This window comes from Zootoca vivipara, chromosome 5 (assembly GCF_963506605.1).
Source record: "Zootoca vivipara chromosome 5, rZooViv1.1, whole genome shotgun sequence".
Classification (NCBI taxonomy): domain Eukaryota; kingdom Metazoa; phylum Chordata; class Lepidosauria; order Squamata; family Lacertidae; genus Zootoca; species Zootoca vivipara.
Genome location: NC_083280.1, coordinates 70,041,607 through 70,056,978, shown reverse-complemented (window position 1 = coordinate 70,056,978; position 15,372 = coordinate 70,041,607).

Genomic DNA, 15,372 nt, shown 5'->3' with positions numbered 1-15,372 from the left:
TATTTATTAAATTTCTATAAACAGTATGAATAAGCTGTATGAATCTCGTATCCATGCGAGGGAACACATTTTCTTTCTTTCCTGGTTTCTCCGCTGCCTGTCCGTAATGCTTGAGGCAGCTTGTAGTCTGCAGTTTAATGACGTCTCCATTTAAAATAAATTAAACCGTATTTTATAGCAGGAGAAACATCATCAAGCTAGGACTTCACCAAATGTTCTGTTCTTGGGTGGAAAGCTGCGGAGGAGACAGAATTGTTTCCTGGTTGGGTTGGGGAGAGACTTTTAAGCTTTGAGAATGTCCACCTTTTCTCTGTTGCCAGAGGTCACTGCCATTGTTTCCGATACCCTGCGATGTGGGTGCTGTTCCTCCAGTCTTCCAATTATTGCCTATTTTCTTGCTCAATTAATCGCATTGGCAAACTCAACCAATTGGAGATCACATAGCAGGGGTCTGAGGGAGTGGCAACACTTTGAGGAGCACCCCAGCTCCTGTTGAGTTTGGTGAGACCCGGGGCACGACAGATCCTATGCACTTAAGTGCATTCTTTTTACCGGATTACCCAAACTGTTAGTAACACAACTTAGGGCGTATGGATTTTTACCTCAGGCGTGTCTCTTTAAAAAGAATTCCACTTATACCGTCCCAGCACAACACCTCCAGAAATCTCCTAGATTTACTATTTAATCAGAAGGAAATAACAGCAGGAGAAAGTCTGGGGAAAATTAAACATACACAAACATTAAGAAAGACAGTAAGTGATGTATACTGCCCAATGAAACTTTATAGTTTGTGACCGATAGCTGTATCTGGAAGTGTGATTTACGAGTTTGCATTAAGAGCTGGAATCTTTGTCTAAGCCCTATAAATAACATGTACCGGTAACTCTTAAGGAAATTTTTTCAGCTGGGCACTAAACAGGCTAGGTAAATATTTTGAGACAAAATAGGAAAATAAACATACATTTAAGGCACAGCCAACACATATTTAAACCATCTGACTTCCTCCGAAAGGATCCTGGCAAGTGTAGTTTGTTAGGGGCACTGGGAATTGTAGATCTGTGGTGAGGAAACTACAGTCCTCAGGATTTGGGGTGGGGTTGGGGGAAGAGACATGTGTTTTAAATACGCATTGGGTGTGCTTTGACTGTATCTGCTGAAGTTTCCAATGGCAAAATACTTAATGGGCCTGATATCCTCCCCAGCCTTCCCCGCCTTTAGCAACTTGCGTGCGCCTGGCAGAAATTCAATAGCTGCCTTTCGGCCTGTACTGCTGCAGTTAATGGCCACCAGAAAAGAGATGACAGCCTTGATATCTAAGCAGGAGAACAATCATGCTTGGGAATCAGGAATTGTTACCCTGAGGACAACCACTGTGTTTTGCTTGTACAAAGAAACAGCAATTAAATGTTCATGGCAACCAGAAAAACCTCTTCCACCGCAAGGACCTCTAGGAGTGGCTAGTTTGTCTTTCTTACGGTTGCGCTAAGCCAGGGGGGGGGGAAAACAACCCCTCAAGTTTCAAGGTCACTTCCTTAAGACGCTCTGGGATGGTTCGCCACTCTTATTCCTCAAGGAGCATGAGAAGGCCGCTGCGGTGTCTCTCACGCCAACGAGTCTCTTTGTCCTTCTGGCTCTGGGGACATGATGGCACAAAGACTGGAGCCCGGTCGAAAGGACAGCTCTCCATCCATTGAGCTGTGTAAAACTTGGAGTGGAAGAACGGGAAAATATTTCTGCCTGTCTCGGAATGAGAGCCTATTTCACTGCACGGCCGTGAAATGCCGCAGCTCCTACCCTGCCCTTCTGGGACTTTGTGCGCATGAGTCCTGAGGTCTGCAGGGTTATTTCCCAAGCGAGTTCCGCTAAGCAAGTGGGGAAGTCAATTTTTAGTCTGGGAGAATAGTAATTCAGATATCAATGAATATTGATCTCCCTTCTTGACCTAGGAAGGCATTCTCAGATTACTTCCAAAACGAAGGAAACTATACATTATTTATCCGCCTCTTAAAAGGCTCACTGTCCATTCTCTTCCTCAAGCCGCACACAGAAATCTGGCCAGAAGGAGCGTTGGAGATGGGGAGGGGAGGAGGCACAATAATGACCTTTCCACCTCCCTCCTTGATGATAATAATAATAATAAACACCTGCATTTATATTGGATATATTTCTCATATACCGACATAGGAAACAATGCCCTATGCCAAGTCAAAGAATTGGTGCATCTAGTTCAGAATTCTCTGCACACACTGAATGGCACTAGCTCTCCAGGAATTTAGACCAGGGGTTTCACCAGAGTCCCAAACCTAGGTACCTGGAGAAGCTGGGGATTGAACCAGAGACCTTCTGCATGCAGGTGATCTGCTACCGAGCTTCCGCCCTTCCTTTCCAAAAGTCAGATTCGCAATCTCTATTCTGTTCCTCCCCACTACTCTTCATTTCTTTCTTCTCTTAGAAAAAAACCCAAAAAACCAGAATCCTAAACTTGAAACCAGCTGCTACACACCTGCAGCTGAAGAACCTGATGGAAAGGGAGATTAGGGGGTCGTTGGCAATCCTAATTAATTTAGAAGTGACACATTATGTACCCCAAAAATAAAACCCACCAAAAAAACAACCACGTTGTTCATAGGAAGCTGAACGGAAAGGGGAGGAGCCTAGGGAAGAATCTCCCCAATTGGCATTGGCCAGTCATGGGACTCTGAGAGTTAATGAAGACAGATGAGCCCATCTACACTGCTGGCCTCTTGTTGCTAATGAAAATTATTTAATGGTAAAGCGCTGTCACCGGGAGGGTTGATTAATTAGCAAAGGTAGTAAGGAGAGGAGCTCTAATGGCATATCAGCTGCTAATAATAGAGATCCAATCAAGACTGGTAGCCTATGTGTTAAAAGAGGATGATAGAACAGCGCAGCTTTGCAGCTCACCTTCTGCACCAGCAACAACGGTGGCAGCAGGTGCCCTCGTCATCACCAGCAAGCAGTTCTGACCTCCGAATAAGAGGGGCACGGCCAAGATGAATTGCCTTCTTCTCTGCAATTAACTTTGGCCTTGGATCCAAAAATCCATATGGCTCAGCACTTGAATGCAAGGGTGCCTAGAAGACTTTGCGTTGGATGCTGGCCCAATTGCATGGGAAGTCTGTATTTTCAGGTGGGTCCCTCCGGCACGTTTCCCTTTGCCGATGGAAAACAATGGACTGCTTTAGGAGGTGGTACACTCTCCTTCACAGGAGCCTCTTTTTTTCAAAGTAAAGGCTGGTGGGTAGCCATCTGCCACAGATATTGTAGCTGCACCCTGCATTGCAAGTGCTACATTAAGTGGACTGGACACTGGATGTTCTCTATGGGATCTTCCAACTCTTAACATACGACGAACTTATGAAAAACATCACTATGAGAGAAAACAGTATCGGGATGATTCATTGACACAGCATCATTCTTCTTGGGCATTCGCAATAGGTTGCAACCTAGCCCAAAGCCTATGGATTTGATTGGGATTTAAATATGGATGACACCTCTACAATCCCCAAAATGTAGTGAGATCTTCCGAAAATTGTCCAGTATTATGATGGATCTCAATGGAAATATGAAAAGCCACAGAACGGATTGTTGGCCCACATTGCATATAACCAGGAGCGGTAAACTGGAAGAATGAAACAGCAGATGAGAACAGCTCAAGTATCTTGCTTCTAATTTTATAGGCTGCTTTTATAAGAACATATGGAGAGCCCTGCTGGATCAGGAAAAAGGCTGTTCTTGTCTAGCACTCTGTCCTCACAGTGGCAATCAAAGTGCCTCTACATGAATGCAATAGCCCTTTTCCCTCTTGTGATTCTCAGGGACTTTCCAGGCTCGCATGAAGGCATGGCAAGCCCCAGTCTCCTTCCCATTGGCCTGCTGGTAAAGTCTGCTTTGAACTGGATAACTTGAAGCTGGGATGGGGAAGCTGTGGCCCTCCAGAAGTTGCTGGACTACAAGTCCCACTATCTCTGACCCTTCACCACACTGTCTGGGGTTGATGGGAAATGGAGTCCAATGCCATCTGGCAGGCCACAGGTTCACCACCCCGGGTCCCATACAGGGTTAGGTGTGCTTAAGTGGCACGAGCAAGCCAGCAGTAAATCACAAGTTGGAGTTAACACTTTATTAGCAAAAACACATTCTGCGCAGGACTGTCAGGCCACAACAACTCATCTCTGGTAGTTCTGGCCCCCATGAAGCAGTTGCTGAGACTGCAGGTTCCCGACTCCCCGCAGCTGCCTAAGTTATCTCCTCTCCAGGATTTTTCCCAAGCAATCAGAGACTGTGTCTGTGTCTCTCCTCTGCCTTTTTCATGCCCCTTCTGGTTCTGGGAGACCAGCGGGGAGGGGAGCTTATTGCAGCTGGATGGGGAGACATCCATGCCTCTTCAGCAGTCTCTGCCTCTTCGCCTCCTCTGCTTCAGTTTCTTCCTCTACTTCTGGACTCCTCTCTGCCACGGACTCTCCCAGCTCACTCAGCTCTGTTACCTCTTCAGCTTCCAATGCCTCCTCTTCCCAGTCTTCTCCCTCTGACCACCAATCCCCAGGCTCTGAGCTGTCTTCCCTTCGGGGTTCCCTAGCAGCTTCCTCCCACCATTCCTCTGTGTCCAATCAGTCCATGTAGACACTAAGCCTAGTGAAATAATGCAAGTGAGATTTTCTTCTTGATTTCTCAAAATAAAGCTAATAAGTCAAATTTTGACTTATTTTCATTCAGTTCACCTCTTTCATAACCATCCATTTTTCTTTTCCTAGACCCAGAGAACTATGGAAGCACAACAAGGGCAGGGGAGAGACAAGAAGGGAAAATATATTGTATTTTCTTCTGACTGTTTTCATTGAGGCATTTTCACCCTTGTTGACTGTGGGGAGAGTTTTGTGGCAATGCTGAGAAGTGTTTAAATCTTCCGAGGAAAATGTCATCCACTTCTAGGATATGCTGGGACCAATACATCACCGCAGCCTCAAAATACTTAAAAATAGGTTTTTAATAAGCTATGCATCGCCTGCGCTTTTAGAAGTCATCAGTTCAGCAGAGCAGTAAACCTTTCAGTTAATCCATATGGATTCCAGATTTTATTTGTATTTACTTGATTACTCGGGGGATAGCTCTCTCCAATTGTATGTGAGGCTCCCTTCAAATATCACAAAAGCAGCTGGTTAATGAAACTTCTGGATTTTAGGCCTGCCGCTAATTCATATGAACAGTTGTCTCAAGCTGTTTTGAGCATTGTGTTTTAATTGCTGTAACCTGCCCAGTGACTTTAGGGTGAAGGGCAGGCGAATAAGGATTTTAAATCCTGCACATGATTTCTGGCTAGGATTCATCCTTAGCAACTGCTATAAATGCTTCTTTCTTGCTAATGCATCAATAATACAAGGAAAGGGGAGTATTCGTGCCAGCTCCTAGGGAGCTTCAGACCCTCCCCAATTTATCCAGGCCTATCAGTTAGCATGGCCAATGGTACGAGGCCAAGGATGAAAGAAACCTATGAGGACAGGTCTTGTCTAGAACTGCTGGCATGTGTAGTTTGCTGCCATGGGTCCAGTGGCAAATCTACACTGGTTGGCTATAACGTTAAAAATAAGTTATATAAATGTGACACCTGAGGGCGCTGCAGAGCAACATGGAGAGCTATATAACTTTTTTTTAAATAGCCTTTCATAGCGTTTTTACAAATCAGTGTAGATCCAGCCCAGGTCAAGAGGCAGCAGATCAAGAAGTTGGAAAACTGACACACAATGGAGCAAAGAAAGATAAGCTAGGTCTCCCTTTTGCCCACAGCCCAAGCCCACTCGGGCCATGTCACTCAGAAGGAATCCTGAAGAGTCAAAAAATCTTGGAAATTCAAGGACAAAATGAGATTTGATCTATCCCCCAAGGCGCAGTAGAGGAATAGCGAAGCCTTTAGCGTTCCACTCGCTTAAACTTATCTTTTGATGCTGACAAAAGGAGAGGTCTAAAATATTTTCTCTGCATGGTGAGGGACATGTCTATTCAACCCGATTTCCCTTTTCTACAATCAACCTGCTGGGTGCTGCTCCACAGGTACATGCGCAATATTCTGTAGAAACACGGTTACCCTCCAGCAGCAAGTGTACGATTTCTTAAAATGAGAGAAAGAAAGAACCTGAGGACAAAGCAGAATGGTAGCAGTCATAAACACAGCACAAATCATTACCTCTGACAGTTTTTTTTCTTCTTTTATTCCCTTCCACTACCTATTTCCAAAGCCATTTTTCCACAATTTTTATTTATTTTTTATTTTGACCTATTTCGGCAGTTAATGAGCACACCACGCAATGTGGCTGCAGGCGCAGGATTTACGCACAAGTTAAGTAAACTACAGTTTAGGGCTTCCGGTTATGAAAGGTCTCAACAATTTTCTTTTAAAAAAAACAACACTAAATTTTCGTGACTTCGCTTTTAAATGTTACGTGCTTTTAAATGTTACGTTATGTGCAAAACACAGTTGTGTTTCTTCTGTGTAACTGTTCCCAAGTTGCTGCCATGCAAAGTTCCCATATATGCTAACTAAGAAATCATAAGGTGTTTTCATTTAAAGGCAGTGCTTTTTCTAGGGGGATACATACCCCTAAACATTTTGTCAATCTAAGTTTTGCCTCATTGAAGGGCAGTATTTCAATATGAATAGGAAAATGAGAGTACCCCAAACATATTTTTTTAAGGAAAAAAAGAGCACTGTTTAAAGGCATTTCACAGCTTATTGCAATATATAGGTTTTAATTAGTTGTATCCCCACCTATGTGCAAGTATAAATGCAAATATAAAAGTATATTATTTATATTTTCATTGCCTTCTTTGTTAGAATGATTCACATTTTGTTTTGCAATAATAATAATAATAATAATAATTTATTATTTATACCCCGCCCATCTGGCCGGGTTCCCCCAGCCACTCTGGGCGGCAATACAAACTTGACCTCAGCATGTCTTAATCCAGCCCTGGGGAGCTGCTTTCAACATATTACTTGGTTCTACTCTCCATGCAGGGTGGAGAATTCAGGGCAGACTTCGCTATACATTGCAGCTGACGCAGTCTGCAGCAGCTATTTCCTGCAGTTTCCTCTCCTGACACACACACCCCAAACAGATGGAATGCAAAGTTGGTGACTGGTTGCAAGGGAGCAGAATGCCTTTGTACCTTTAGGAGTCATATAAAGGTAAAAGTAAAGGGACCCCTGACCATTAGGTCCAGTCACGGACTCTGGGGTTGCAGCGCTCATCTCGCGTTATTGGCCGAGGGAGCCGGCGTACAGCTTCCAGGTCATGTGGCTAAGCCACTTCTGGTGAACCAGAGTCATACAGAGGGAGTTATTTCAACATACATCTATAATAATACAGTGGTACCTCGGTTTAATCTGTTCCAGAAGACCGTTCTTAAACTGAATCCATTCTTAAACCGAGGCGCGCGTTCCCTAATGAGGCCTCCCACTGCCGGTGCCCTTCCACCGTTCGGCTTCCGTTCGTAAACTGAGGTAAATTCGCAAAACGGAACACTACTTCCGGTTTTGCGGTGTTCATAAACCAAATAGTTCACAAACAGGACTGTTCATAAACCGAGGTACCACTGTAATAGTAATCATAGTCATTCTTGCATTACAAAATGACGGTGATAGCTCTTTTCTCCTTCCATTGTTGGAGGCAGCATGCCTCTAAATACCAGCTGTTAGGACTCACAAGTGGAAAAGAGGGCTTTGATCTTTATTGCAGGATTCCCAGAGTAATCTGGTCGGTCATTGTGAAAACAAAATGCTGGACTAGATGAGCATCTGACCCATAGCTGCCAAGTACCCCGTTTTCCCCGGGAAACCCCCGTATTTTCTTACCGTTCCCCGCAGGTGTCCCGAATGGCAAAATACCCTGTATTCCCCCGGATTACGGAGCTCCTGCTGGCAGCCATGTTCTTCTTCCAGACATGCGTAGAAGCGACTTCCGGTGCGGCGGTGCTGCTGATCCCGGATTTTTCAATCCAGAACTTGGCGCCTATGATCTGACCTGATTCTTATAGACTCATATAATTGTAGAGTTGGAAAGGGACCCTTATGGTCAACTAGTGCAATGCAAGAATCTCAGCTAAAGCACCCATGACAGATGGCTGTTGTTGTTTAGTCGTTTAGTCGTGTCCGACTCTTCGTGACCCCATGGACCATAGCACGCCAGGCACTCCTGTCTTGCACTGCCTCCCGTAGTTTGGTCAAACTCATGTTCGTAGCTTCAGATGGCTACGAACAGGACAGATGGACAGATGGCTATCCAACCTTAAAAACCTGCAGTGTTCTGATGATGGTGGTACCATTCTTACTTTTGTTTTCCAGATTTCTTCCAACATGGATCCCAAAGTATCAAATATGTGGATTCTGAGGGGTCTCAAATCTGGACACTGACCAGACCAGACCCAGATCTCCCAGGTGGTGGTCTCCTGTGCCTTAAGAACATCCTCAGCATTTACACAAGACTTCTTCATTTATTATTATCCTTATCAAGATTATTCATAGCCAACCTTTCAGTCTAAAAGATTTTCAAAGCAGGGCACATTTGACATTAAAAATGTGAAAGCTGCAGATAATATTTGCTATGTTAGCCTTTGGAAGCTTTGGATTAGGAGCAACCCATCCATTTGTTGTGATGCTTAACCCTGTGGATTTTTGTAATCATTCACTGATGTGTGTTGTCATGCATTATTTGCTTAAATGAGATTATAATGCTACTGAGCATCTTGCAAAGTGCTTTCAAGTGTTCGAGGCACTTCGCCAGAATTACCTCAGCAATGCTTGCTTGCAACAGTCCTCCCATTATCAGATGGGATGAGGGGCTAAGGAAAAGTCACTTGCTTGAGACGGTAATCCTTGTGCACTCTTACCTGTGAGTGAATTCAGTGGGACCTACTTCTCGGTAGCTCTGTATAAGATTGCCTGATCATACCTGTTGAATTCATAATAGAAAAAGCCGTTGCCTGATTCACTCTGTCCCTGAGAGACAAATCTGATCTGTTGCAAGTTCTGTCATTAAGATATCCCATAATGACGTTGGTTTTATTGAGGGTAAAGAGAATAGTAGTCACAGATGGGGGTGGGCAAATGGGATCAAGCTTATGTATGATGTGGAAGTGGGTGGGTGGGGGGGTTTGCATTCTGATCAGGTCTTTGATAATGGCATGGTGGCTAACCTTTCTCCCATGCTATTTTCCCTGATTAACAATGCTACCCTGAAGCAGGGACGCAGGTGGCGCTGTGGGTTAAACCACAGAGCCTAGGGCTTGCTGATCAAAAGGTCGGCGGTTCGAATCCCTGCGATGGGGTAAGCTCCCGTTGCTCGGTCCCAGCTCCTGCCAACGTAGCAGTTCAAAAGCACGTCAAAGTTCAAGTAGATAAATAGGGAAGTATACAGCGGGAAGGTATACGGCGTTTCCGTGTGCTGCTCTGGTTCGCCAGAAGCGGCTTTGTCATGCTGGCCACATGACCTGGAAGCTGTACACTGACTCCCTCGGCCAATAATGCGAGATGAGCGCGCAACCCCAGAGTCGGTCACAACTGGACCTAATGGTCAGGGGTTCCTTTACCTTTACCCTGAAGCTGTTACAGTGGTACCTTGGTTCTCAAACTTAATCTGTTCCTGTTATAGGCTTTTGGCATGAATGGTAAGATGCAGATGAATTTTAGATTGTTTTAAGGTTAAATTCTGAAGAGGTATTAAATCTTGAAAATTGGAAAAGATAATTAGAACAGAAATTCAGATGGGGGGCGGGGAAGTCATGTAATAATGTTCAGAAAAAAATATGAATTGTAAGAATTATTTATATTTTGGTTTTTTTATCTTTGTTATTTTTGTTTTTCTAAAATGAATAAAAAATATTTTTTAAAAAACAAACAAACTTTATCTGTTCCGGAAGTCTGTTCCAAAACCAAAGCGTTCCAAAGCCAAGATGCACTCTGCCATAGAAAGTAATGCAAAATGGATTAATCTGTTCCAGACTTTAAAACAAAAAACAAAAAAAAAACTAAAGCAGCAATTTAACATGAATTTTACTATCTAACGGGACACTGATCCATATAATGAAAGCAATAAACAAGGTACTGCAGTCACACAATCAATCAATCAATCAATCAGTAGCTGAAGTGGGTTCCACACAGTCACAAAAACAAAACAAAAAGAGCCGCAAAAACAAAAACACAAAATAAATAGCAAAAAACAGACAGACCTCAGCGTAACACTCAAAACGGAAGTGTGGCACTCAAATTGGAAGTGTAACACTCAAAACGGAGCACATTCAGCTTCCGAAAAAAGTTCACAAACCGGAACACTTACTTCCGAGTTTCCAGGGTTTGGGTTCCAAGTTGTTTAAGTACCAAGGTACCACTGTATTTGCATCCTTATGGAGCAACATATGGGCACCTCTGTGTCAAGGGTAGGGAACCTGTGACCTTCCAGAAGCTGAATGACTCCAACACCCATCTTCCTCAGCCAACATGGAGAATGGAAATGGATTGTGGGAGTTGTAGTCCAGTCTGGTGGGCCACAGCTTCCCAATCCTTGCTCTATGTTTTGCAGTGGGAGCAAACAGTTTCAGGGAGGCTATTTCCATCAGGAATTAGGCACGGGAAGGGGAAATTAACCACCTATTCCCCTCCCTCCAGTGCCCTTGGCTCTCTCAGCTGGTGGTGTGTGTGTCTGCTGTTGCAATTGAACTTTAGTTTAAACCTAGAGGAGTCCTAATTGCAGATCTCCTGCATCACATCCAATTTGCCCTACAACCTGCTATCTGCCTAGAGTTGGATTATGTCCAAAACCTGTGAGGGTGCCTGACAGCAATCTGCAAGATTAGTACCAACAGGGAATCTTTTCTGCCTCCCCTGTGCTTTTTGTACACATGGCTGAAGGCTCGGAATACGTGGGTGCAATGCCAGGCCTGCAAGCCTAGCACAGTGAAGGACAGTGAGCCTGGCGCGACATTGGCAAGAAATGTCCAGTACAGAGCATTGATAACACCCCGGCAGCTCACATCACCTCCACTGTAGGAGTAATATGATGTAACAGCCAGAACATGATGTTTCCTGGCTACTCACAGCAGGCAGGCAGAGCCTCCGAGACTCTGACTGCTGAGCAAATTAAAGCATCTTGCAGCCTATGCTTACCTACTTGGCAGAACATCAAGGGCTTGAGGCTGCACACACCTCTCCACTTTGCCATGTGTAATTTCCGCCATTCATCAAATCCAGTGTTTTACCTGAAAGGGTGCATGTTGCAGGCAGGAGGGGAGTTACCATGCATTCCTCCCCCCCCCCCCCCGCTAATAACCACAAATAGACCCGTTTTCTAAAGTCTTTGTCTCACTTGAGATAGTCTGACATTCCCCAAAGGCAACTTTTATATAATCTCTGAATCCAACCTCTGTTATCCAACCAACTCTATGTTGGTTCACAGCAAACAACAACAACAACAACAACAACAACAACAACAACAACAATTGGAAATGAGGTTTTCAATAGCCAGAGCAAGAGATTAGGGCTTGAGTTTGTTGTTGCCACAAGTGGTGATGAAAGCTTTTCATGTGTCACGTCCTTGGAAGATAAAGATGGTCCCGTATTTTTCCGTGTATAAGACGAGCTTTCTTGACCCAAAAATGAGGTTCAAAATTTAGGCTCGTCTTATACACGGGTAGTGCTGAAGGGGGATGCGCGAATGGTTTCTTGGCACGAGCCCAAGATTGTAAGCGGCGATTGGCCACTTGATTGTTTTAGGGGGGCAATGCCAAAAATCGCTCACCCACCAGAACGCAGCACACAACCACTCACATCGTTTACAATTGCCGCTTACAATCTCGCGCTTCATTCCAACGGGTGAGTGATTTTCGGCATCTCCCAACTAGCTCACGTCGCAGAAACCACCTATCAGCTCCCCAATGGCTGCCAGCAGCCGCCAATCACATTCCCGCTTGCTGCGACAAGGGCAGCTGTCTACTGGCTGCCGCAGTGGCAAGCAGGAGGGCTAATGGCAGCGATCAGGCAGCTGCGATGCGAGCGGTTGTGTGCTGCGTTCCGGAGGGTGAGCAATTTTCAGGATTCCCACCACCACCACAACAACAACAACAATCAAGCGGCCAACACTGAAAATCGCTCACCTGTTGGAACGAAGTGTGAGCCCTAGATTGTAAGCGGGAATTGTAAGCGACGCGAGCGGTTGTGTACTGCATTCTGGCAGGTGAACGATTTTCGGCATTCCCCCAAATAATCCTCCCCCAAAGCTCAATCCCCCTATTTTCTCAATTTTGATGCCCCCCAAATCCTATAGATTGGAAAAATACGGTATATAAATTAAATAAAACATTGACAGATGGTCTGGGCTGAAGAAGGGGTTTGTCATTGGGCCATGTGTTTTCCAGGTATCGTTTCACTTCAGATTCCTGGCTAACACACGGCTGATCTGCACCGTCTCAAAAACCGCCTTATAGGTTGCCTGCACCTGCATTTTGGAGGGTATGGGTCACATGACGTTTCCACCATCTGCTTGACATTTTGGTTTCTCTAGCGCCTAAAATCTGCTTTTCGCCTGACCGTTAGAGGTGTGAAACATTGTCTAAAATGATTGCATTCCACTGGACCACGCAACGTGCGTTTGGCATGTCACGGTTTGGGGGTTATATGGGCTATCCCTGCTTTCGGAGCCCACCCCCTTGTCTGTGCCCACAATCATGTCACATTGTACTTGCCCTTCCTTGCCTCATTTTCTCTCTGCTGCTGCCCCCATTTCCTGTGCTTCCGAGTCCCGTCCCGCATCTTTAACTGAGTCTCTTCAACATATTTGACTCACTTCTGGTTTGCTCACTGCTTCAACACATGCCAGCAGCCTCCACTTTCCCCACCAGCCCATAATGTGCTGTTCCACACACACACCATCTTATGACTGGGTGTCAGAATCTGGCAAAAGCTTCACCACCAGAAAGCAGCCTATGGCAGATCCACTGAGACCTGCTTCTGTAATTGTGGAAGCTTAGTCTGTGCATATCTAATCTAACAATGCCCCCTAGCAATCTAGCAATCTAACAATGCTCCCCCCCCCCCCGCCCAAAATGCATGGAGGTAAAAGAGAAGCAAGCAGAGCACATGCCTCTTTCTTATTTCCACCGGAAACAGAAATCAGTGGGTTTTATGCGCTACTTATGAAAAGTTCATGAGCAGGGGTTCATGATCAATAGGCGCCTAGATGTGAAATACAAATTAGGCAGGACATGTGGTTTTGGTCGAACAAACTGCAAGAACAGCAAACAACCAGCACTGGTATGGAAGCACAGAGGATTACATGCACAAAACTGATTTGGGAAACGTGGGTTTTGAAAAGATATGCCTGATCTTTTAGAAACTCCCACTAGACTAGAACATGCTCTCCAGTAGCTATTCCCTGACCCCTAGTGGCAGGCAGAGAACATTGCATTGCAATGTGTTCATAAACGGCGCAGCCATTCTGCACAACTTGTGGTTCAAGCAGCCTCATGCAGACCGTCAGCTAAGACAGGCAGCCAAATCAGGAAGACTGAGACCTGGCTAGGCCACAATGCATACCAACATGCTGCATTTGGCATAGAGGACACTGGTCTTGCAGGCCAGTGAGAGAGAACCTTTTTTTTTACTAAGGATTTGTGGGCTGCTTCACATATCCTATTTTAACAAGAGTGGCTGGGGAAGCCCAGCCAGGTGAGCGGGATATACATCATCATTACCAACATCATCACAAGTGCACCTGAAGTGTTTTGTGTGCACATGTATGGCACAATAGCATGCATTTCAGAAAATGCATGTTTGCAAAGTTACATGCATTGAAGCACAGGGATTGGGTGTGCGTCCTGAAGCACCGTGCAGGGTGTGAATAAGTTCTATACAGGGACATAGTGGGGGGGGGATGACCAGGGGAGCCATGACACAGGGGGCACACAGTTTTGAGGGGGCACAAACCAAGGGTTTCTCTGGGCACCAGAGCCTGGCCTGGCCTTGACACCATGTCCCCAGGCCCCTCGCTGAATGGCTGCCTGGCAAGTGCCCGCTCGCTCCTTGCTCAGATGGTGAGTGGGGATTTCCCCTCAAGGGCCACATCGGTCAGCCAGAAGGTGCCGTGTGGCCCCGCTTGGCTCCGGTGGCAAGGGCTGGGCTGTGAATCCTCTGTGCCTTGCCCCCCTGCACACTGGCAAATGACGCAACGTCGCTGGTTCTAAGTTGCTGTCAGGCGCTGGGCAGAGGAGGAGTAGGAGTGGTGGAGACCACCTCCCCATCCTGACCCTTCCAGGGAGGAGGGAGAGGAAGACAGTATAGATTTACAACAGGGGGTTGAGGGAGGTTGCAGCTCAGAGGCAGATGAGGGGGAAAGCTGGGGAATCATGGGAGAGCCAGAACAACACCCAGCTGACACGTTGTCACTAGAAAGCATTCCAGACCCTCCATCTCCCAGAACCCGGCGAGCCTTAAAAGTAGGAGAGCAAAGAGCGCAAAGACAGAGGGCACGTAGCAGCAACCATAGAGGAGACGATGAGAATGACGAATGAGGAAGTGGGGTGGAACGAGGGGTGGAGATTCACTTGGGATAATGCCATTATCCAAGAGGCTATGTTCTATGGCCTCTCTCTGTAAAGATTGAAATAAAAAAGGACTGTAATAAACTTTTCCTTAAATTTATAATTTCCTGGGCAACCAACTGGGAGCTGCTGACAGCATCCTGACAGTTGCAAATACTGATTTCTATTTCAAGAAACAACCTAGTCACAAGGCAATCAGTCTTGTTGGGGCAGTTCTACTGTGTAATTTCAACAGACGTCAGAAGAGCCTGCTGAATGAGGCTAAGGTCCATCTAGTCCCGCCTTCTGTTCTGACAGCGGCCAAACACGTGCCCATGAGGAAAACCAGCAAGCCGGAGCCAAATGCAATCCGAGTTCTATTCACAAGTTTATGTGAGTTCTATGCAAGTTTGTGTGGAAGTAAACCCCACTCTGTTCATAGGCCTTACTCATAGGTAGGTGTCAGGGATATTTTTTTGAAAGAAAATGTAGAACTGCCCAGTGGTAGGTGATTATAATTCATGCACAAAGCACTACACACCTGTGCATTTCCTCCCTGCGTGTGTGCACGTTTTCCTGCTTACAGTCACATCCCATGACATTTAGACGCCTGCAAAGAGTGGGAAAGAAGCCTCAGAACTGGGAATTTGACGGCACTAATGCAGAAAACTGTTGCAAGCTCCACACATGAAGTGCAGACTTTTGGGGGGGGATGGGTATGTTTGGTCAGAATCAGGGGTTCTAGGGGAACACGGACAACCGAATTTACTTTTCACGTTGTTTCCTTTT